Source organism: Schistocerca serialis, chromosome 4 (genome assembly GCF_023864345.2).
Source record: "Schistocerca serialis cubense isolate TAMUIC-IGC-003099 chromosome 4, iqSchSeri2.2, whole genome shotgun sequence".
NCBI classification, from domain to species: Eukaryota; Metazoa; Arthropoda; class Insecta; order Orthoptera; family Acrididae; genus Schistocerca; species Schistocerca serialis.
The window spans coordinates 498931652-498955872 of NC_064641.1; the positions used below are offsets into that span (position 1 = coordinate 498931652).

The 24221-nt window shown below is 45.3% G+C and overlaps 1 protein-coding gene and 1 pseudogene across 1 annotated transcript in view; both read left to right on the forward strand.

Annotated features, from left to right (window-relative positions):
* Positions 1-24221, forward strand: part of LOC126475222 (F-box only protein 32) — a 556323-nt gene that overhangs the window by 206593 nt on the left and 325509 nt on the right. The window lies entirely within an intron of this gene.
* On the forward strand, positions 19051-19168 carry LOC126475753 (5S ribosomal RNA; annotated as a pseudogene).

Here is a 24221-nt window from a genome sequence, read left to right on the forward strand (position 1 = left end):
CATGTAATTGCATTTTCACGCAATTTGGGTGCATAGATCCTGAGAAATCAGTATCCAGAACAACCACCTTTGGTCGTAATAACGACCTTGATACGTCTGGCCATTGTGTCAAACAGAGCTTGGATGGCGCGTATAGGTACAGCTGCCCATGCAGCTTCAACACGGTTCATCAAGAGTAGTGACTGGCGTATTGTGACGAGCCAGTTGCTCGGCCACCATTGACCAGACGTTTTCATTTGGTGAGAGATCTGGAGAATGTGCTGGCCAGGGCAGCAGTCGAACATTTTCTGTATCCAGAAACGCCCGTACAGGATCTGCAACATGCGGTCGTGCATTATCCTGCTGAAATGTAGGGTTTCGCAGGGATCGAAAGAAGGGTAGAGCCACGGGTCGTAACACATCTGAAATGTAACGTCCACTGTTAAAAGTGCCGTCAATGCGAACAAGAGGTGATCGAAACGTGTAACCAATGGCACCCCGTACCATCACGCCGGGTGAAACGCCAGTATGGCGATGACGAATACACGCTTCCATTGTGCGTTCACCGCGATGTCGCCAAACACGGATGCGACCATCATGATGCTGTAAACAGAACCTGAATTCATCCGAAAAAATGACGTTTTGCCATTTTAAAGAGTGATACAGACATCCCTCAGAACAGATGATGAGTTAGCGCTCGGTTTATATCGCGCGATCCCTCCACGTCTGGCCGGCCGTTGTAGCCGAGCGGTTCTAGGCGCTTCATTCCGGAACCGAGCAGCTACCACGGTCGCAGGTTTGAATCCTGCCTCGGGCATGGACGGGTGTGATGCCCTTAGGTAGGTTAGGTTTAAGTAGTTCCAAGTCTAGGGGACTGATGACCTCAGATGTTAAATCCCATAGTGCTCAGAGCCATTTTTGAACCTACGCGTCTCTGGCATTGTTAGAGCCCAGCTCTACATTTTGTCTTTTGTTTTTATTGTTTTAAAGTGTTTGAGGAATCTCAATCTCAAATATGTGTTTCGAAACTTGTCTTTTACCTTTTTATCTGGAGAAGAGGCTTTAGTTAATTTGAGATGCCGGTGGCCGTGAGATAGGACGGACTGCGTGCGCTCCTACCTTTGGGTCTTTGCTCAGCGCACAACTTCGGGCGGCACCAAAGTGTCCCATACCCTGGCGACGACGAGGCAAGTTCCCAGTGTGCGTTGACGAGCGGCAAGGGAGAGGAACTTTATTTCGAGCCGCGCCGTGTTGCTCCCGGGCGGCCTTAATATCGGCGGCGATGAAACTGGAGCCTTATTGGTCCGCCGGGCAAACATTTGCGGTGCTGATGGCGCGAGGGCGCGACGTGACCGGCTGGCAGAAGACGCGCATACGGGGCGGCGGGCTGTGCGGTTGTGCGTGGGCGGTGGGCCGCACGTGCTCGCCGTGCGCCGTTAACTCGCAACGGCCCGGGCCTGCGCTCCTCCCTCGGGCTGCGGCCGCGCGCGCTACGGTATCGCACTCCCACGCCTTGCTCAAAAGCTCTTTGATCCAGGCCTGCCTACTCCTCCAGAATAAGCGTGACAGTGGGCCTTAACCCTGTCAGTGACAAAATGTTTCTCCAACGTAGCAATGAGATACATGTCAGTGTGGACTCTTGGGGCATAGTAATCAATAATACCGCTCAACTTACTATGTACAGGGTGTTCATAAATTAGTTGTACGGAGGTAACCTTTAATTGTGAAAAACATAGATAGCTTAGAGAAATGTTTGATACAGAACTGAACGCAGCTACAAATGTTCATTGTGGCTTCCTTTCGTAATAGGACAAATGCCCAGTCTGAATCAGTTTCCTGTCAAATCCTATGAAGCAAGTCTTTAGATATGGTGGTAGCTGCTTGCGTTATCCGTTGCCGTATCTCGTCGACGCATACGGGAAGCGGAGGAACAAACACTCCGTTCTTAATGTAACGCCATGCGCAAAAGTCCATACAGATTAAAGCAGGATATTGTTCCACCCAATCCAAGTCGACACATCCCTACAGACCTACGCGATATTATGGTGGCGCGCTATCTTGATGGAAAATAAATTCTGTGCCCACATCCTGTTGTAATTGACGTATTAGATAATATTAAAACACGTCCAGGTATGATACGCCATTTACGGTAGACTCAGCGAAAAGAAAAGTAAATATTGTTACAGCTTACAGCGCAATAAACATTTACCTTAGGGGCGTTCCGTACATGTTCGATGACGTGACATGATTTCTGCTCAGCCCACACCCGAATATTATGCCGATACCTAGTCCTGAATTTTCTCTGAACTGTAGTAGCGGATTTGGATTCATAAAACTGTTACCATCACTGCGCACGCATTGCACCGTTGTACGAGACACCATGATAACTGTTGGAATAACTCACTCGTACGAGCCACCTAAAGGGAACGTCGGGAACTAAAAGTGTTAGGCGGGAGTAAAACTTGCTGTATCAAACATTTCTGCAAGTTATTTAACCTTTTCTCACTTAAAGGTTACTGTTGTATAACTCATTTTTAAACACCCTGTATTTCCATGTCCACCACGAGTTATCAGGTGTTAAATATTGTTCCAACGGATGAAAACCACAAAATATGTCCTGAATAGGTTTGAAAAAAATATGCAGGAAATTGGCAATCTCAGCTTCTGCCCTCCGGAGGAAGACATTTCGCAAAGGACTGGGGCTCAACAACCATCTTCAGACCATGCGTATAAATCGACAACGCAGACCCTTCACTATGAGTCAGTTTCACGACTTGAATTAAATGCTCCTCGAAGCACAGGTGACCAGTCTATCCTACATGCTGCATTTGTACTCAGCCACTGGTTCGCCTGACACCGCGTTACCAACACTGCCAACAGTTACTGTAGCAGTGTTTGAAACTTGGAGATAGAAGCTAAATAATCTACATCGGAGTCTCCTCCAGATTCTTAACCTGCTGCAGCCTCTTCTGTAACCGCTTTCCAGCAGTTCATTTCTCGATCAGCCAGAACTTACATATGCCATGGAATGACGCTACCTCTACTGCTGTCACGTCGCGTATTTTCAGTAACCATTCTACGTGGGCACTGTGAGCGGAAATAATTTATATTATCTCAACGGCTAACTTTTTGTAGATCATTTACGAAACAATAGTACCTACAGTGTTCAGTGTTCATTAGAAGAAGTATTTCACACCAAATAATCAGTCAAATTCCATGTAACTAGGAGCCGAATTCACAAAAATATATTTGCTTACATGACCGGCACGGAGGAAGACTGGCTCTAAATATGCTTACTCCCATTTTGATTTTATACTTTATAATGTACGAAATGTTACTGTAAACAGAACCTACCGTCGTTTATATCAGAAAAGGCGAATCCACAGGTGACTAATTCTAGCTGAGCACTAAACCAGTTTTGAAGACTAGCGTCTCAAAGGCCATCGGTAAATATTCATACCACTACCCACTTGTTCGCTGATATCTAGTTGTGGCTGTTACCCTCGGTCCGAAGACTGGTTTGATATAGCTACATTGTGCAAGTCTTTTCATCTCCGAGTAACTACTGCAACCTAGATCCTTTGGAATCTGCTTACTGCATTCATCTCTTAGACTCCCTCTACTATTTTTACTCTCCACACTTCCCTGCAGTAGCAAACTGTCTATGTCTCAGAACGTGTCCCACCAATCGATCACGTCTTTTAGTCACGTTGTGCCACAATTTTTTTTCCTCCTCAATTCTATTCAGCACCTACTCATTAGTTACGTGATCTACACTTCTAATCTTCAGCATTATTCTGTAGCACAACAGTTCAGAAGCTTCTATGATCTTCTCTAATAACAAATAAGTATCACGTTCTGTACATGTACAATTTCGTTTTGTGAATGTACGACCTGTGTTAGTAACAAGGTGGCAGGTCTTTTGTAAATGGCAGCAAATAAATAATAAATAAATCTCAAACCTGTTTATCGTCCACGTTTCACTTCCACACGTAGCTACACTGGAGACAAACACCTTCAGGAAAGACTGCCTGACACTTAAATGTATGTGCGATGTAAACAAATCTCTGTTCAGAAACGATTTTTTTTCTTTTTTTTGCCATTGCCGGTTTACATGTTGTATCATCTCTGCTTGAACTGTCACAAATTATTTTGCTGCTCAAATAGCAAAGCTCATCTACTACTTTTAAGTGTCCAGTTTCCTAATCTTAATTCCCTCAGCACCTCCTAAATTAATTCGACTACATTCTATTACCCTTGTTTTGCTTTTGCTGGTGTTCATCTGATACTCTCCTTGCACGATACTGTCCATTCCGTTCAACTGCTCTTCCAAGACCTCTGCTGTCTGTGACAGAATTACAGTGTCGGCGGCAAACCTCGAAGTTTCTATATCTTCTTCCTGAATTTTAATTCCTTCTTCAAATTTTTCTTTGGTTTCCTTTACTATTTGCTCAATGTAAAGATTTAAAATACCATCAGCGAAAGGCTATATTCTCAACCACAGCTCCCCTTTCATGCTCCGCTACTTTTACAATGCTGTCTGATTTCTGTACAATGTGTATATAACCTTTCGCTTCCTGTATTTATACCTCTACTAAATTCGTAATTTCAAACAGTGGTTCCCATTCAACGTTATCAAAAGCTTTCTCCAAGTCTCCAAAAACTATAAACGTAGTTTTGTCTTTCCTTAACCTAGCTTGTAAGAGAAGGCGTAGGGTCAGTACTGCCTCACGTGTTCCTACATTTCTCTGAAATCCAAAGTGATGTTTCCCGAGATCGGTTTCTACCACTTTTTCCATTTTTCTTCTGTAAAAAATTCCTGTTAGTATTTTGCAACCACGACTTTTTCAACTAGTGGTTCAGTGGCATTCACACCTGTCAGCATCTGCTTTCTTTGGAGTTGGAACTATTACTTTCTTCTTGAAGTCTGAAGCCTGCTCCATCTCAGCACTGGTTTGGAAGTGATGTCCCGAGAGAGCGGCTTCCAATGTTGGAAAAGGTGAAAGTTCGAGGGGCAAGATCAGGGCTGTAGGCTGGGTGATCCATTCTCCCCCATCCGAAGCGACGAATCTGATCCTGTGTGGTCCTTGCTATGTATGGTTTTGCGTTGTCGTCAGAGAGCACACGACCTTCACTCAGAACCCCCGGTCTCTTTCATCGAATGGCTGAACTGAGCTTGTGGGGATGCCGCAGTAGCGTGCCCTATTGATGGTCCCTTTCTGGAGGAAATAAAGCAGAACCACACCTTGCCCATCCCAGAACATTGTGACGATAGCGTTTGCTATGGAGAGTGACACTTATAATATTTTGCTTACTGGTGAATTGTGATAATTCCACGTCATTGAGGCGGCCTTGGATTCTGGGATAAAGTGGTGCACCCATGTCTCATCGGCTGTGATGATTCTGAAGAGGATCTCATTTCCTTCTCACGCATACCGAATCGAGTGATCGAGGCCGATTCCCATTCCTGCACTCCTGTGATCCGTGGTCAGGTTTCTCGACAACCATCTTGTACACCATGGAGTGATGAGTCTGAACCAAGCCAAACGCAATGTGGACGCCACGTCTGACACCGTTATGCGCCCGTCCGCTAACATTTTTCCTGGACTCTAGCAGTGTTGTTTTTCATTTGTGGATATGGAGAGACGCTCACTTCGACCATCTTCCTCCACAAACTGCCTTCCTTCTCTGAACATGCAACACCAGCGGCCAACCGTTTGACGAGACGTGAGCTTTTACAATACATGGTCTGCACGCCTTCGTGATTGAAAGACGCACGAGTCCCACTTACCTATTCGTACCAGACTACAGCACACACTTCCATTGACAACCACGTCCGTCTGCCATTGTGATGTGTACTCGAATAGTCTCGGGCACGTCGGTCTGCTGCTGCTCTCTCCTCTTCGGCTCTCTGCGCATACGTGATTCCTCTTCCGCTGACGCACCTTCCGTCGTTGAATCAGCAACGAGTGTGGATACCTACGGCATTTACTCGTATTTGTGTCAACTTGTGTACCATCTTCTCTTTTTAAAAAAATAGAGAAACTTAATTTCGAAACGTTCCTTGTATCAGACCAGCGATTTAATCTGTCCGCCAGTAAAAGTTTCCGATTAAATCAGTGGAGCATACGCCGCCTGATGTGTCTTGCGCGCCGCGCAACGCCAAGAGTTTGTCGATTCTGGCCGCGACCACTAATGGGATTTTGCGCGATGCCACGGAAGTTTGAGACCCAGACGAAAGGAACGTTACAAAAGTAAATATCCATTCCCGACCTTTAGTTCCTTATCTGAAAATACTCTGTTTAGCATAGTCTATTGTACATATCATGTTGTCCCTAAATATTTGGAAAACCCTAATAAGATTACTTTCTAATACCGACAAGAGCTTCGCCTTAGTCTGTTCGTTCTGTGTTGCCTAAGAATTTCAATTTTTCATGAGATCGTAAGACGTTAATATACTACCTAAAAATTCCCTAAATTATTTGGCAAAATTAATTAATCGAGACAACGATTGAGGGCTACTAATTTAGTGGTTGCCACCGCTTCGCTCTTGCTGCACAAGAAGACATCTTTCATCACAGACTCCTGCGTCGCATCGTGACTTGGGAAATGTCTCATGATAAGTTAGTAAATTTCGTGACGGTCGTTTTTCAGTTTGCAGAATGCGGGCGGCGAGAAGTGAAACCAAACTTAACGAGTGCGACATTAGCCAGTCCGAATTTCGCAACGTGCGACCGCGAGATGTTGCGCGAGGCACGCAGCATTTGGAAAGATGTGCGCTGGCTGCACCCTGCAGGAACGTGGCGGATGACCCGTGTCACCGATTGCAGGAGACGAGTTCGTATCTTCCCATGTGCAAGCTCCCTCACCCTGAAATCTGCTGCTACTGGAATCACGCCCGTCTCCTCAGCCGTGACCGCTCCACTCTGAGTAAGCCAACTCTAATCCTGATGGTGGAAGAAATTTTCATCACAAGTATTAGACCGGCAAGAGGTGGAGAGGTTGTGACTTACAGTTACTGATCACCAAGTTTAGTACCAATGTCCTGGTTGAATAGATCCTCGTAAATGTCGCGTGCATTCCAGCCTTTCTATTTGAGGCCACTGCAGCAGGTTGTGAGTCAGTTTTGCTACTTTTTTTTTATCAAAAACCTTCTCATTTGACATCAAGAGGCCTACTACCACAGAAAATTCTGAGGTGGTCACCAGAGATCGAACCCAGAATCTTCGTGTTGGTGCCCGGGTTCCCGGGTTCGATTCCCGGCGGGGTCAGGGATTTTCTCTGCCTCGTGATGGCTGGGTGTTGTGTGCTGTCCTAAGGTTAGTAGGTTTAAGTAGTTCTAAGTTCTAGGGGACTGATGACCATAGATGTTAAGTCCCATAGTGCTCAGAGCCAGCCTTCGTGTTGGTAGCCAGTGATGCTAATCACCAGATGACGGACGCTTGTGTCCTGGGTTAAATTTTAAACCTTTACACAATGTCCCCTGGAATGATGGCGTATGACACTATTGTTGGTGATCTGTCCATCGTAGGGGGACGTTGAACGCGGTGGTCGCCTTGATGACGTTAGAGAGGAGTGGGTTGTGTGCCGGACTTGGTTTCCCCTTCTCTCTTTCCTTCATCGGTAGCACAAACATAACACTGCACAGATCAGAGTAGCCACAAGTGCATTATATAGATACGTACCTGACACAACAGATAAGAGGAATTTCACAGACAGTCTTTAGCATTTGGCCATCAACGCCAGTTTGTGAGTAAGATATGTGACTTTGACAGCTGGTTGAACTACTGGCAGAGGGAGTAGTTACTCTAAAGAATCAACTGTCTTCTGCATCCTTAGCCAGTCGTTACCGCAAATAGTTTCTTACCGCTAACCAGTCGGCGCCAAATCAATATCTTTGTTGTAATCTCTTTACGTGTGAAACAAAAAAGGGTAGCTATTAGTAGAAGTACGATCAAACTTCGCGTGGATAACGTAGGCTGATGTTGCAATGTTGCACTGAGTACTGCTGGTCAATCGGGGATCCATTCCAGATAGGACTGATAGAGGAATTACAGAAGATCCAAAGAATAGCAGCACACTTTGTTACAGGTTAATCTAGTAAGCGCGAAAGCGTAACGGATGTGCTCAGCCATCTCCAGTGGCAGATGCTGCAAGAGATGCGTGCTGCACCTCAGTGTGGTTTACTATTGAAGTTCCAGGAGTACAGGTTTCTAGAAGAGTGAACCAATATAGTGTTTCCTCCTACATGCAGGAAATCATGAAGGTAAAATTACAGAGATACAGGCTCGCATAGACCATTACTAACAATCATTCTTGGACCATTTGCGACAGGAATAATAAAGGGGGGAAGAGACAGTGGTACACAAAGTACCCCCCCCCCCCCTCCCAATCACACACAGTAAGGTGGCTTACAGATTACAGATGTATTTGGGACCACATCATGTGCAAGCGTCCATTCACAATTCAATCACTGGCGTTAACAGTGCACATACAAAATCATAATTTCCTGTACTACAGTAAATTCTTAAAATAATAAAACATCTCACACTGACGCGTAGTTTACTAGAGCTCTCCATTACACATGGTCTTACAAATTACAATGAGTTGGTATCACGTGTCGTTACCACACCATCGGCGTGATAGCAACGGAAATGCAGGTTTCCTTCTGACACCGATAGTGGTCGCGCGGGATCTAGCGGACTCAGTCGTGCACGTCAGCTTTGCCACACCTCCAGTGGCTCCGTACCTCGAACGCCCTCTGCCGCCGCAGTATAGCAGGGACGGCGGCAGTATAGCAGGGACGGCGACAGTGGTTCACCCCACTCACACTCGGAGCGACTTCCTTACATGAAGCTATGCAGACGCCGCCTAGTTACAGCTCCATAACTGTTGTTGTTACTACTGTAATACTGGGTTCTGTTTCTTGCCGCATTATCTGTAATGGGTCTTCACACATTTGGAGAAGTAAAAGTTATGTAATTCCTCTGTTTGCCGTAATACTTGTTCACTAATCATTTCTGCTCCTGTCCCACTTTCCTACGATGCCAGTTACTGCACCATTCTGTAGCGTAAACTCTGCTTATCATTGTGTAGGAAATCGGAGGAAGCTCAACACAACACGGGCTTGTTGGTAAGGTCATATCTGAGCAACACCCATAAAGGTGTATTTATACTGCCCTTAGAAATGACCTGCCGATCTTGTCTAACAAGAATGTCTGTCACATGAATGACAGCTGCAGGTTCTGCAACTTTGCCAGCCATTATTGATCAGCAGCGATTGTGCCAATACATTTCCGGGCATCCAGGTACAGCAAGGGTGAGGGCTCGCACTTCATACTAAGACTGTTTGACCTTCAATCTTGGTTTTGCCTCCGCAATGTCAACATCGAGTCTGAGGATAAAAATATAAGAAACTGAAACACTATGAATGCATGTCATCCCTCCTGTGATGTAATCCAAGATGGTGGTCTGGGGTGGGGGAAAATGGCCCGAAAATGACTCAGCCTGCACTGTCCTGCTGGAGGGAGTAAGGAAGGAGCGTACTTTATTTATTTTGGAACAATTTACTTAGGGATGGAGTATATTTATCACACTGATACAAAACACATGCTTGGGGTCACACCACACAGCCCACAGACCTGTAAACTGCACCTAAATAACGCTCTGCAGACACGCAAACTCCTCCTAAATTACTGAAATAATTTCAGTACAGACATGCAAACTGCTCCTAAATAATGCAGTACACAGATGCGCAGACACGAAATCAACTCGTAAACTGTCCAAATAGCGCATAGCACAGCCTACAGGCCCACTCACAAAATTATGCAACAGACACGCAATCAACGTGTGCAAGCACCATCTGCCACCCCCTGTCCACTGGACCGCACAGGAGGTTAGTTGCAGTCCCTGCGAAGTGACGTGGCCGTCAGCTGTCAAACCAAGCACAGATGCCCACATGCATGTCGTGGCAACATCCCTTTCATACTTGACACCTGAGAAATTCCTCTCGAAATATGTGTTCACCTAGACACCGCTGCTGACGCGACCGCAGCTGCTCCAAGGCGCGCTCACACAGCTCCTATACGCAAGACGTCTCCAGGCAGCACGTGTGTTTACCATTGATGGCAGAGTAGCACAGCGTACATTGTTCCTAATGCATCATGAGAGACGCATCTAACTGTACTTCACTGCCCAGCGTGACTGACGCAACACTGCGCGTAGCTACATACTGTCGCAAGTGTATCTAGCAACTTTCTCAATGTTATACTGAAGCCAAATGGCCATCTAAAATAAGAACCGAGTCGACCTTGTGGAAATTGTATAGTGTCCCGGAAATAGTTAACGCTCCCTTTTGTAGGAGTTTTCGTGATGTCTCAGCTTGTATCCACGGAAATTCTTCCCCTAACAGAACCTGTTTACGAAAATAGCGCAGAGTAACGTCAAATGCAGTCTTCCTCATGGACCTAACGTGCCACTCCGTCCATCACGTGTTACACTTCCTGCTTTCAACACACACAAACGTTCCCCCGCTATGTAGAGGCTCCTGTATCCCAGGACAAAGGATGTGAATGAATCGAGCATTGTGATTGGCTCTTATCGAATATACTAGCCAAATTACTGATGCCGCCGGTATCGAAACACCATCCACCTTCTTTCCTTCTGCAGACAAGACTTTCAGCGGTTATTTTACACAGATCGCCATATTGCACTGGCAATTAAATCTTACAAACTAGACACTGCTCTCCCACCGAGTACATGAGCTTGAATATTAGAACGTGAAACTGACCTGTGACCCATCAATATATCACTGCGTACCCTACATTATGTCAAATATGGAAAGACTCCTACTCAAATACACTGCTCTCCCACTGAAGACAGGAGCTTGAATATTAGTGCGCGAAACTGATCTCCAACCCAACAATATATCACTATGTACTGTGTTGATGTCGTAAACATACAGTTCATATCCTGTGCCAAAGAAAATCATCCCTTTTACATCATTGGTACATATACCGCAAAGATGGACAGTACCGTATATACCACTCACAGCACTAGATATTTTCCCGCAATCGACAATCACAAGTCGTCCACCTCCAACACGGGACCAGAGCACCCTCAGTGGACCGAAGTCGCTCTCAGAACTGTTCTACAAATTCGGGCTCGTTTCCCCTCATCACAAACACGTTATTGTTTCTGGTCCAAACCTGAATCCTTGCTTGCTCGCTTTCCTACACACATCTCCATACTCGGGGATTACAAGAACACACGTATTTTCGCATGGTTCACCATAATATTATACCATTTTGGCGGTACTTCTCGATATCGAGCACTAGGCAGCATCCTATCGATCGCTAGTGCAACATAATTCCCAAGATATAGAGTCAAAATATTTCTCTACAAGCCCAAAACTTTAGTTAGGTGGGGTGTGCTGTTAACCACTGACTACCTAAAAACTTGTCACGTATGTGAAGACATTTACTCGGCAACTCGAAACAAATAGAGGAAACTGATATTTCCACTCTCGAATACCGATGTTGGTGATGTAGTAGATTCCAAATCATCTCTATAATTTACAAGATCAACTAAAGCGTTTCTCATGTCTAGAGAACCGGCAAATGTGTCTTCCATATGCTAGATGCACACACCACAACCGATCTTCTCTCAACTAAATAAAGGCGCAAAATGTGCAGAAGCAGTCAACCGAACAAATTACATGGGAGGGAATAACGATCCAGCACAAACGCACCTCCGTATTCAATGTTTTCAAATTTCCACGCATTCACGAAAGCTATCAAACACATACTAAGTATTAGTTCGCTATTCGGTCGTATAGAGGTCAACACGGTTAATTCATCGAAATTCCTACCCTCCAACAGGCATCTCCAGTCTGACAGCTCCTACCGTTAACAGGGAAACGTGAATCACCCCAGCACAGGTCACCAGTGCTTGAGGTCGAGCACACACAGGTAGAATATTTATCCTAAGAAATCGGTCACATATTTATTTTACTCCTGTACTTACAACTAAATGTTATGATCACAGTCTCAGTTGAACGACATTCGACAATGAATGAAGTATCGGAAATACACTCTGTTGACGGCTGTGGTCCTGGAAATAGAAATATCGGTACCACTCTTATGACTTGACATACTCTTCCCATGCTATCACAGTACTCCACGTCATATCCATACCTTCCTTACGACTGGACATAGTCATTTCCTTTGCACAAACACATACTTTATGCCTCTCTTGTAAGGATTTCTACTCGAGGTCAAAGATGCGTCCAACTTTCATGATTACTAAATGGTCCCGAGACAAAATGTGTTTCTCTTCGTTGGATCTCGTCTATCTCCTTTCTTAACCCTACATGGTAAAGGTCCCAGAGTGATGAACAATATTCCAGAATTGGGCGAACAAGTGTATTGTAAGTCACTTCTTTCATGGATGACTTACATTTCCCTTAAGATTCTTGCAATGAATCTCAGCTGGCATTTGCTTCTCCTTCAATCTGTTTTAAGTGTCATTTCGCTTTGAGTCACAAATAGTGTTGTCGAACAATAATGGATCTCTTCGTTTCTTTATGCACGATACTAAAGTCCAGAGTCAGGCGCCAGTCCTTTCACCAGTCATCGACCATCAATATGTATTTTGTACAGTCTTTCGGCATTGCATCCTTCCTATACACAACAGCTCCGCCTGCAAACAGCCTCGTAGAGCATATGAAATCTATTGTATGTATAAGCAGAGTTAATGTGTGTGCGTGTATCTGGGATCTTCTCTCAAACCCCTAATCGATTTCAACTAAATTTGGCACAGAAAGAGCATTTCTCACAATCATGAGCACTGTGGAGCTTAAAACTTCCTAGTTCATATAGGAATAGAGGTACAGGCAAAAACTTTTTTTTCCAGCCCCAGATGTACAAGGTGCCCTGCATTGCAGGCATGTTTTGTAGGAACAATATCGGCCAGCCAATTATACATTAGAGGTAAGAAACAGTTTTCCAGGCCCCAACATGTAGGTTGCAGCCCATGACACGCATCTTGTATTGGAGTAGTATCAGCCTGCCTTGTCGACCTGCTTCAGCTGGTGGCGTGTGTCAGAGGTAAATAAATGATTTTCAAGCCTTTGTTGAAGTGCATTCTATGGGCTATGTGTGCTGCTGAGCATGGCTTGGGTCAGGTTGGAATGAATAGAGGAGAGACGGACAGAGTCTGGGGAAGCAGGAAATGGACAGAGAGAGGGGTGGAGGGAGAAGTGTATGAGGCAGGTGGAAGGTGTAGAGGGTTAGTGCAGAGGTGGAAAAGGAATTGGGGGAGGTCGAGACGGAAAGATATAGTGGAAGGAGGATGTGGTCAGAGGAAGGGAGAAGGATGATAGGGTTAGAGAGATGGTTGAGGTAATGGACAAAAAGAGGGGGAGAAGGAGATGAAGAAGCAGAGTGTGGAGGAGGAGACAGAGAGATAGAGGTGGGAGGATAATGACAGACAGGGGGAGGAAGAGTGAACCGTGAATTTACTTTCAAAACCTTTTCTTAAGAATTTACTTTATTTACTAGCGATTCAGCAAGAGCATTAACACATTTAATCACACTATGTGAGCGTGGAAGTAGTTGCCAGTAGGTAACTGATGAAAACAAATTAAATTTTTTTCAATAAATGGAAATTTTGTTCCTAAAAGCCCTTTTTTTAAACAGATTTAAAATTATAATCAGGAAGCACCCTCTAAATATCAAGTTACAATTTATTCAGAGGCAGAAATAACAATACAGGGTGATTCAAAAAGAATACCACAACTTTTGGAATTTAAAACTCTGCAACGACCAAAGGCAGAGCTAAGCACTATCCGTCGGCGATTTAAGGGAGCTATAAAGTTTCATTTAGTTGTACATTTGTTCGCCATTTCAGCCAATAAAGTTTTTGGTCCCTTTTTCTTCGAAGGTCCTACTGTAACTGGACGACAGTATCTGGAGATGTTAGAGAATTGGCTGTTCCCTCAGCTCGAACAAGAAGCACAACAATTCATATTTCAGCAGGATGGAGCGCCACCACATTGGCACTTATCTGTCCGTAACTACCTGAACGTCAACTACCCGAGGCGATGGATCGGCCGCCAGGCAGCCCGTGACAGAGCACTTCATCACTGGCATCCAAGAAGCCCTGATCTTACCCCCTGCAATTTTTTCTTATGGGGGTATGTTAAGGATATGGTGTTTCGGCCACCTCTCCCAGCCACCATTGATGATTTGAAACGAGAAATAACAGCAGCTATCCAAACTGTTACGCCTGATATGCTACAGAGAGTGTGTAACGAGTTGGAGTATCGGGTTGATATTGCTCGTGTATCTGGAGGGGGCCATATTGAACATCTCTGAACTTGTTTTTGAGTGAAAAAAAAACCTTTTTAAATACTCTTTGTAATGATGTATAACAGAAGGTTATATTATGTTTCTTTCATTAAATACACATTTTTAAAGTTGTGGTATTCTTTTTGAATCACCCTGTATTTTTACAGTATGAGCTTTCGGGCTGAGAAGCTTGCTGCTCCCTTAGACCACGGCCGTAGTCACGACCGCTCACAACAACCTCTGAAAGATTACACTGGTGCAAATCTGCAACACACCAGATTACTTTAAACTAAAAATTTTGACAACTCACACAAACACACAAACTATGCACCCCGTAAGAGGGATGGAAATGATACAAAACCAACACATTTTAAAAAAATTACTTGCCACCGAAAGTGCAACTTGTTTTTAAAGGAACACTCTTACGGTGGAAGGGTGGCAACTTTATATACTAAAATGACCATTTAAATAAAACCCCTTGAAATGCAGTCTTACATAAAATGTACAAATATGCTTTACATTACACATATACCGCCTCTCAAGATGATAGGCAAGATAAAAACATATTTCAGGAATTTGGCCTTTAAACCTTAAGCAATAAATTCGTTAAGACCGAATCCGACAAGCATGACAGAGGCAGCTATTAACGTACGGAATACCGACAGACAGACAGACAGACACTAACTGGCTAACAAATGCGGACGAGAGAACAGACGAGCAAGCTGGGGACGAGAGACTGACCAAGAAAACAAGTATAATTTAAAAAGTAAATGAACAGCACATCTCCAGTCACTTAAGTTCTAATAAACTGCGATTTCTGGCGAAGACTTGGCGCAGCACCCCCAAAACGCTCTCCCGAGCCGTCCGCTGCCAGCCGCTTCCACGGACGCAGGAAGGCGCGCCGATCTCCCGTCTCGCGGCGTCACAGTTCGCCCCGGCCAGCCCGATGTCGTGGGTTGACTCCTGTTGCTCTCGTGTCGGCCGCGAAGCCACAACCCCTCGCTATACGGCGCGGCCCACTGGACTGACGTGGCGATCTCACATGCGCCGACGCTCAAGACGGGCAAGTCATCTTGTGTCCCAGTGCGCGACCGACCAACCGATCGATCCAACCGCCAGTGACCATTGCCTGAAAAAACTCGAGCAAACTGGCGGCCTAACACATACTGGCACTCCGGACGACAGACAGACACTGACTGCCCCACACTGACCCGGCTGACCAACTGACCAGACTCGCCAAGACTGACAGACTGACCCTAGGCAAGCTCATAGCGCCCCTTAAATGCACGTGAACAGGCAATCTTTCCCCTTTCCCACCAGAGGGAGACACCAAAGCTGCGATTGCCACAGCGGCGCCACCGCCAGAAACGGAGGGCGACTGCTTTACACTACGCGCTCCGGCGCGCCCTTCAAAACAGCAATTTTTTCCACGGCTCATACAGGTGGACGCGTAGAATGGAGGGAGGAGATGTGTTGAACGCATGGGTGGGTGAAGCCGCGGGGAAAAGGCTAGTGCATACTGATAATGCCATTTCAACTTCAACTCAGTTCCTACAAAAATGTTGGTTGCAACGGCGAACGATTCAGTTGTAGATGCAGGTCTAGTGTGAGGATCGCATCGCCCTTTGCAGCCACGGTTCACGGTAATGACTGCCATCACGTCGCGAGGGTGGGGGGGGAGGAGTGGAGGGCAGAACGGCGCAAAGGTCAAGTGGCGGCACGTGCACGCAGCAGCCAGTAGCCAGCAGCCAGCAACCCAAATCCCGATACACGCCAGGCGCCAGACCGCTCAGACAAGGCCGGCCTCGCGGAAGCGGCCTCCACGGCCGGCGGACAAAGAAACCGCTCTCCTGCCTCTCGATCGGCCTCACGTTTCGGCAGATCGCAGCGGACTGAAGCGACGCAGTCAGTTAGGACTCGCGTTAATACATTATCACGTTTGACCTCTATATAGTAGAACACAAAACGTGGCCGCCAGCGTTAACGGACGAGGAGGGAGGAGGCGACTTCACGCCCTACCTTCTTCTTCTTCTTCTTCTTGTACTGACACCTGATTTCCTAGATTTGTTCTTCCACGGCAGCAGAATTGAAATATCCTCATAAAGATTGGATTTTCCAGTGTCGCGGGAGTCGTCATCGACCCCGTAACTGATCAGGATTGTTCTCTTCACTTGTGTATATACGGGGTGTTCAAAAAGTCTCTCCGCAGTGCCGTATGATTGTTAGCCGCGCGTGCCTTTTGATTGTTCGCCTGCTTATGTTACTTCCCTTCAAGTGGACTCTCCCAACACTCCACTGTTTCGTTTATCTCAGCCAGCGTCGGAACGGTAGCTCAGCGTGTTCGGTCAGAGGGTTAGCTGCCCTCTGTAATAAAAAAACTGCGTTAATGGATCAACAACGAACTTAAACGGATGTCTTACGACGTCCGCCCCGAGCCGGCACGTAACTCAGCGTGTTTGGTCAGCGGGTTAGATACCCACTGTAATAAAAAAACTGAGTTAATAGACCAATGACGAAGTGAAACGGGTGTCTTGCGACATCCGCCTCGAGCAGATACAACGAACGAAAACGAACAAAATGAGATTTTTTTTAAAAAAAGAAGTGGTCAGCGCGACGGACTGTCAATCCTAAGGACCCGGGTTCGATTCCCGGCGGGGTCGGAGATTTTTCTTCGCTCAGGGACTGGGTGTTGTGTTATCCTGATCATCATTATTTCATCCCCATCGACGCGCAAGTCAAATCAAAAGACTTGCGAACGGTCTACCCGACGGGAGGCCCTAGCCACACATCATCACCATCATCATCATCATCATCACCATCAGCGTCAGTAGTATCGTTGGTGTGTGTCGTTACGTGTTGACGTGAACGTTTAGTTCCTTCGTTTATTTCGTTTTTGTCACTGTTAAAATGCTAACCATTGAAGAACGTGTCTTTTTAGTCGAACAAGTGTTCAAAGCTGGCGGTAAATACACAGTTTCAGATCGTCAAACATTTAATTCACTTGTCCCCGGAGATAACGCTCCCACATCGCGATACTGTGCGAGATTTGATTAACAAATTTCGAAGTACGGGTTCAGTGATAGATGTACCGAGAAGTGGTTGTCCTAGCGTTTTGTCTGAGGATAAACTACTCGACATTTCCGATAAAATGTCCATGAGTCCTACCAAGTCAGCAAGAAAACTCGCCCAGGAAATCTATGTTAGTGTCGGAACGGCCCACACAGCTGTAAGGAAAAAATTAGAACTTTTTCCCATACAAAGCGACATTCGCGGAAGAATTGAAAAATACTGAACATGGCAAGAGACTGCATTATTGTCAATGGTTCAAAAATTTCGTTCAACAAAATGGAAGGGATATTCTTAATGAAACCTTTTCACTGATGGGGCATGGTTTCATTTACCCGGGTACATGAACTTGCAAAATTCTCATATGTGGAGTACTGCAAATCCATTGTGTATTCATGAGGAACCACTTCATTCTGTGAAAATAGGAGTTCGGATTGCAATTTCTAGACGTCGGATTGTGGGTACCATATTTTTCAACGAAACAATAAACGCACAACGATACTGCAGTGATATTCTGTACCCATTCACAGAGAACTTGTGTTAAGTGAAATACTGAACGGTTATTTTCAACAAGATAGTGCAACCGCGTATACAGCTCGCGTTTCAATGTCACTGCTTGCTGACGTTTTCGGTGATCGCTTAATTTCACATGGACTTTTGGCCTTCACTATCGCCTGACCTAACACCAACTGACTTTTTCTTCTGGGGTGAAGCGAAAGCAACTGTCTATAAAAACCGTCCAAAATCCATAGATGAATTGAAAACTGCAATATCCACTTTCACTGCTTCTGTTACAGAAGAAATGTTACAGGTTGTGTTGGGAAATATGATTATACGAATTGAATTGTGTATTCAACAACAGGGGGGACACTTTCAACATCTAATGTGAAAATTTGTAAGTAAAAAAGAATATTCAATGAATTAATAACTTGTTTTTCACTGTGTTTCATTTGGTATATTCACTGCGGCATACGGCACGCGCAGGCAACAATCACACGGCACTGCGGAGAGACATCTTGAACACCCCGTATTTACCAGTGGAAAAATGCTGCTATCGGAGCACAAACAATGCGAAAATGTTCCTGATCATTTAAAACACTGAGAAGTGATGTACCAGCTGCTTCATTCTATCTTCCTCAGCACCTTTAAAATTTTCCCAAAACTTTTGGCGTGCGAACATATACCCGCTTTTTTTACCATACAACTCACTTCAAACTCCCACACGCTCTCCTAAGTGTAACTCACGCATACACACTACTCCATCGTTGTAAGTCGCTCACACCCATCCACTCCCAGTTGACCTTCCTCATTCACTCGTTCAGTCTAGCTCATTGTCGTTCTCTCTTTGTGTCTGTCTGTCTGTCTCATTGTCTCCTGTCTTACAGCTATAGTCTCCTTCGTTCTGGCCTGCTACTACAGTCTCCTTTCACTGTCACTGTCTCCCTTTTTCCCTCTCTAACTGCTAATATCTCATCCTTTCCTTCCTACTGCTTCTCTCTCTTCTCACTGTCACTATTTCTGTCTTCCGCATTGATTGTCACTGTCGTATACTCTGTCTCTCTTTATCACTGGCTCTCACCCACTTCTACTTCCTCTTTATTGCCCCCTCCCCAGCACTGTCCGCTTCACTCTTTTCCTAGCACTGTCCTGTCACTGTGCCAACGGCCATGCCGCAGTGATAACACCGGTTCCCGTCAGATCATCGAAGTTGAGCGCTGTCGGGCTGGACTAGCACTTGGATGGATGACCATCCGGTCTGCCGAGCGCTGTGGGCAAGCGGGCTCCACTCAGCCCTTGTGACGCAAACTGAGAAGCTACTTGATTGAGGAGTAGCGGCTCCGTTCTCGGAAATTGACATATGGCCGGGAGAGCGGTGTGCTGACCACATGCCCCTCCATATCCGCATAAAGTGACCCCTGTGGGCTGAGGATGACACGGCGGCCTGTCGGTGCCGTTGGGCCTTCATGGCACGTTCGGGAGGAGTTTTAGTTTTGTCACTATCAACTATGATCGACTGCCATTGTGTTCCCCTCTTTCTCTCACACTGCCATTGTTTCCTTCGTTCTTCCTGTACCACCACCATGTCTACTATCTTCCAGTATTTATTACTTTTACGTCTCTTTGCCTCTGCCTCTGTTTTCTTCTCTCCAAGCACAAAAAAGTGCGAATACATTATGTTCGCAAATCAACATTTCTGGCCCATAATTTTAAACGTGCTGAGAAAGGTAGAGGGAGGCAGCTGGTACGCACTATTCAGTCAGTCTTTTAAACAGGAGTGCATTCGCCGATATGAGCATTTTTCCTCTGCAGCAGGACATGTAACTCATACGAAAGAAATGTGTTGATCAGTAAAATTTAGATAGTTTACTTGTGTCAAACTCAAACAATGCAAAACTAATTTTACACCTCAGACCGAAATTTTGCATGTGCTTCAGCACTACAACATGGCGTTCCCAGATAACAGAGACAATTTAAAGAATATTTCTGCATCCTACGTCACTTTATAAACCACGTTTAACTTCATACCGGATTTTACGTGCCTGTTTTACTTGTACAAGTAAAGTAACTTTGAACCTGTGTATCTCGGAAACGAATAAAGATATGAAGAAACTTTTCAAGGTTGTTCGAAAAAGGGATCTTAAAAATATATCTTAAAAATTACAGCCATTTGCTGTGCATTTCCGTCTTGGAATACTCTGCTGAGTTTTTGTCCGCTGGTGAAGGCGAAAATACAGTAAAAAAAGTGTTTTTTGGGGTTTTCTCAGGAATCGCCCGGGAAGTAAATGGTGCCTCCGTAAGCTCTTTAAGGCGCACCGCAGAGGACATCAAATGCAAAATGAACGAATCGGTTTGTTCTATTTCCGTAAGCAGGAGGAAGCGTGTAATATTCATACTTTGAGCCTGTACTGTAGGGCAGTGACACTAACACGATCTTTCTGTTGGTTACACAAATGGTCCCTAGTCCGAGGGCTATCCAGAACACTTGACCATACCTCTGTAGAACCCGAGGTACGAGCAGCGAAAAATCCGTTTTTATGCGCGGCGTTTTGAAACATACTAGGCAAGCATGCTGTCACATGCATACCGATAAAAATCATTGGATGTTTGTATGCACATTCCACAACTCCACCTTAACCGTTGGGTCGATTTCAACCAAACTTAATGCATGTATCACTTGATGTCTGGAAAGAATCACTGTGGGGTAAGGCGTGGTGGTGTGGTTGCAAAGAGGCTGACGTGGAGGCATAACTCAGGAAGGTATGGAGCCATTTAAACAAAATTTTGTATGTACATGATTCTTTATATGTATTATTTGTACAAAAATACCTTGAGGAGGGGGTAATAGTCCTCCACCACCTCTAAAGATGTTAATCGATGTGAGAAGCCGGGCCAGGAAAAAAATACTCGGTAACGACTGATACTGGCATCGAATCCATAATTTTTTGGGTCTCTAGCCTCGTTCGTGACAGTTCCAGTGAAGTACAAACTTTAACGCTGGGGTGGGGTTTGCAAAGAGTGTGACGTATCAGCATTATGTGTAATGCCTGAAGCAACTTATGCCAGATTTGACACACATCTCACTTCCTGCCAGGAAAAAGAAAAGTACTGTGAGAGAGCCCTAGCACCCCTGCTGCTGAGAGTGGAGGTGAAAATGTGTAACATGCAAAGGTAACTCTGGAACACCTGGAGCAATCTCAACTAAATTTGGTGTATATGTGACTTATTATTTGTATAAAAATACTGGGGACTAAGACAGCATTAACTGCCCTATTAGTGGGTTTGGAAATAAGACGGGTTGACATCTAAAAATGTTCGAAAGCAGCCTGTTGCTACTTCGCTCCTGTATTTATTTGATCTGCAATACTTTAAATTATGAAGCGCTGTGTGTGTCTTACGTTGTTCAGTACGTCAACCAGGTAGCTATAATGAGCACCGCAGCGAGCCAATTTTATCAGCACATTTCGGCGCCAAATGTCATGCCAAGCGCCTGAATATCACAGATATATTTAACGTCCTCTCTGGAGTCTTGTGAGGAGCAGTCAAATAACAATATATTTCTGCCGCTATGTCTTGCTGGAAAACTGTTTGCGGGCGCCTACGAAAACCCAGGCGTGCACCTCTTCGTGCGAAGCAAATCGGCGGACACGAATACCGTTCTCCAGAGCTCCAAAAGTATGAAAATCGCATGGCGAGAGAGAGGGGTGTACGGAGAATGTATAAAGTTTGCCCACGGAACTTCCACAGCGTAATCCAAACAAACGTGGCACCATGTGGGCCCGCCCATTTGCTTCGAGCCAAGAGGTGCACGCCTGGATACAATCAACGTTTCGTAGGCCGAACACACTTGATATTCTTGTCTCACAGTGGATAAATGTATTAACAGTTGTAGCGATTGCTTTTGAAATAACAGTTTACTTACGTTTTTCCACCTGTTGCGTTTTTAATTTCGTTTACACACTTCAAAAAAAGTTTTGCATCACCCCGATTCTCAGAAGTCCTGAAGATAGACGTTGACTGTGTATGTTGTATCACACAGTCCCCTTGACTGTTCAGAGATGCCACTAAACCCGCTCAGAGATGTAAACAACCATGCATGGTTCAAATGGCTCTGAGCGCTATGGGACTCAACTTTTGAGGTCATTAGTCCCCTAGAACTTAGAACTAGTTAAATCTAACTAACCTAAGGACATCACACACATCCATGTCCGAGGCAGGATTCGAACCTGCGACCGTAGCGGTCTTGCAGCTCCAGACTGCAGCGCCTAGAACCGCACGGCCACTACCATGCATGGTCAGCGCCTATTAGACGGAGGGGGCCCGGCAGCCGATCAGTTAGTCATTCCACCAGGAAGGAGGTGCACGGCTCGTGTTGTCTGTAGTTCAGCCATGCCTAGACGGCCACTACCGCGGTTCGATCGCGTCTGAACTGTTACTTTGTGCCAGGAAGGGCTCTCAACAAGGGAAGTGTCCAGGCGTCTCGGAGCGAAGCAAAGCGATGTTGTTCGGACATGGAGGAGATACAGAGAGACAGGAACTGTCAATGACATGCCTCGCTCAGGCTGCCCAAGGGCTACTACTGCAGTGGATGACCGCTACCTACGGATTATGGCTCGGAGGGATCTACGCCGAATCGCCGTTGAGGAGGGGGCCAATCTGGACCAACAGTGGCTTGATGAACTTGGGGATAGTACGCCACGAAGAATACAGGCATGCATCAGTGCTAGAGGACGTTCTACTGGGTATTAAAGGTACCGGTGTGTACAGCAATCTGGACCACCCCCTCTGTAGGTCTCGCTGTATAGTGGTACAACATGCAATGTGTCGTTTTCATGAGCAGCAAAAAGGGCGGAAATGATGTTTATGTTGATCTCTATTCCAGTTTCCTGTACAGGTTCCGGAACTCTCGGAACCGAGGTGATGCAACTTTTTTTTTTAATGTGTGTATATACAGTGAGGTGACAAAAGTCATGAAATACCTCATTAACACTGTGTCGAACCTCCATTTGCCCCGGTGTAGCGCAGCAGTTCGACGTGACGTGGACTCCACAAGTCTTTGGAAGTCCCCATGCTGCTTCTATAGGCCTACATAACTGCGAACAGGTGCAGGATTTTGTACACGAGCTGACCTCTCGATTGTGTCCCATACATGTAAGATGGGATTCATGTTGGACAATCCGGGTGACCAAACCATTCGCTTGAATTGTCCAGAATGTTCTTCAAACCAGTCATAAACAACTGTGGCATGGCATCGTTGTTTGGGAACATGAAGTCCATGAACGGCTGCAGATGGTCTACAAGTAGACGTACATAACCAGAGGACCCAGTCCATTCTATTTAAACACAGCCCACACCATTATGAAGCCACTACCAGCTTGCACAGAGCCTTGTTGACAACTTGGGTCCGTGGCTTCGTGGGATCTGCCCCACACTCGAACCCTAGCCGGTCGTCTGCTCCCATAGCCTAATAACGCCCAATTTCGATGCACTGTTCCAACGGATACGTTCTTCGTACGTCCCGCATTGATTTCTGCGGTTATTTCACTCAGTGTTGTATGTCTGTTAGCACTGACAATACGCAAACGCCGGTGCTCTCTGTCTTTAAGTGAAGACCATCGACCACTGTGTTGTGCGTGGTAAGAGGTAATGCCCGAAATTCGGTATTCTCGCTCCACTTTTGACACTATGGATCTCCCTAACGATAACCGAAATGGATTGTCCCATGCATAATACCAACTACCATTCAGAATTTGTCAGTTCTCGTCGTGCGGCCATCATCACGTCAGGTACGTTTTCACGTGTATCACGTGACTGCAAATGACAGCTCCGCCTGTGCACTGCCCTTTTATTATACCTTATGTTTGCGTTAATACCATCATCTGTATATGTGCACATCGCTATCCTACGAGTTTTGTCACTTTGTTCAAAAAATTGTAACACCTTCTAAACTTTTCACAGTAATCAAGGCCATAGAAACACGGTCTTTCCCGAATGTACGTCTCACCAAGAGCGATTCTGTTAGCTAGAGTCCAAGGTTTTTGCTAAGCATGCCTTTTGCGTTCTTGTGGTGTTATTTCCACAGAAACTTTCATCTCCTAATACATATTTCTTTGTTTCTAACCGGGAAGTAAAATACCAGTTTTTATAAATTTAACTTTAAAAATTATTAATGTAACGAAGTATTTTCTTAAAAAATTCTCGTCCCTTATTTCACCCTCTTAGGAGTTGAATTTCCAAAAACTGTGGAAAAATTATTTTTTGTTTCTAACTGGGATGTCAACTGCCAATGTTCTTAGACGCTGCTTTAAAAATAAATTATTATTAGGGACT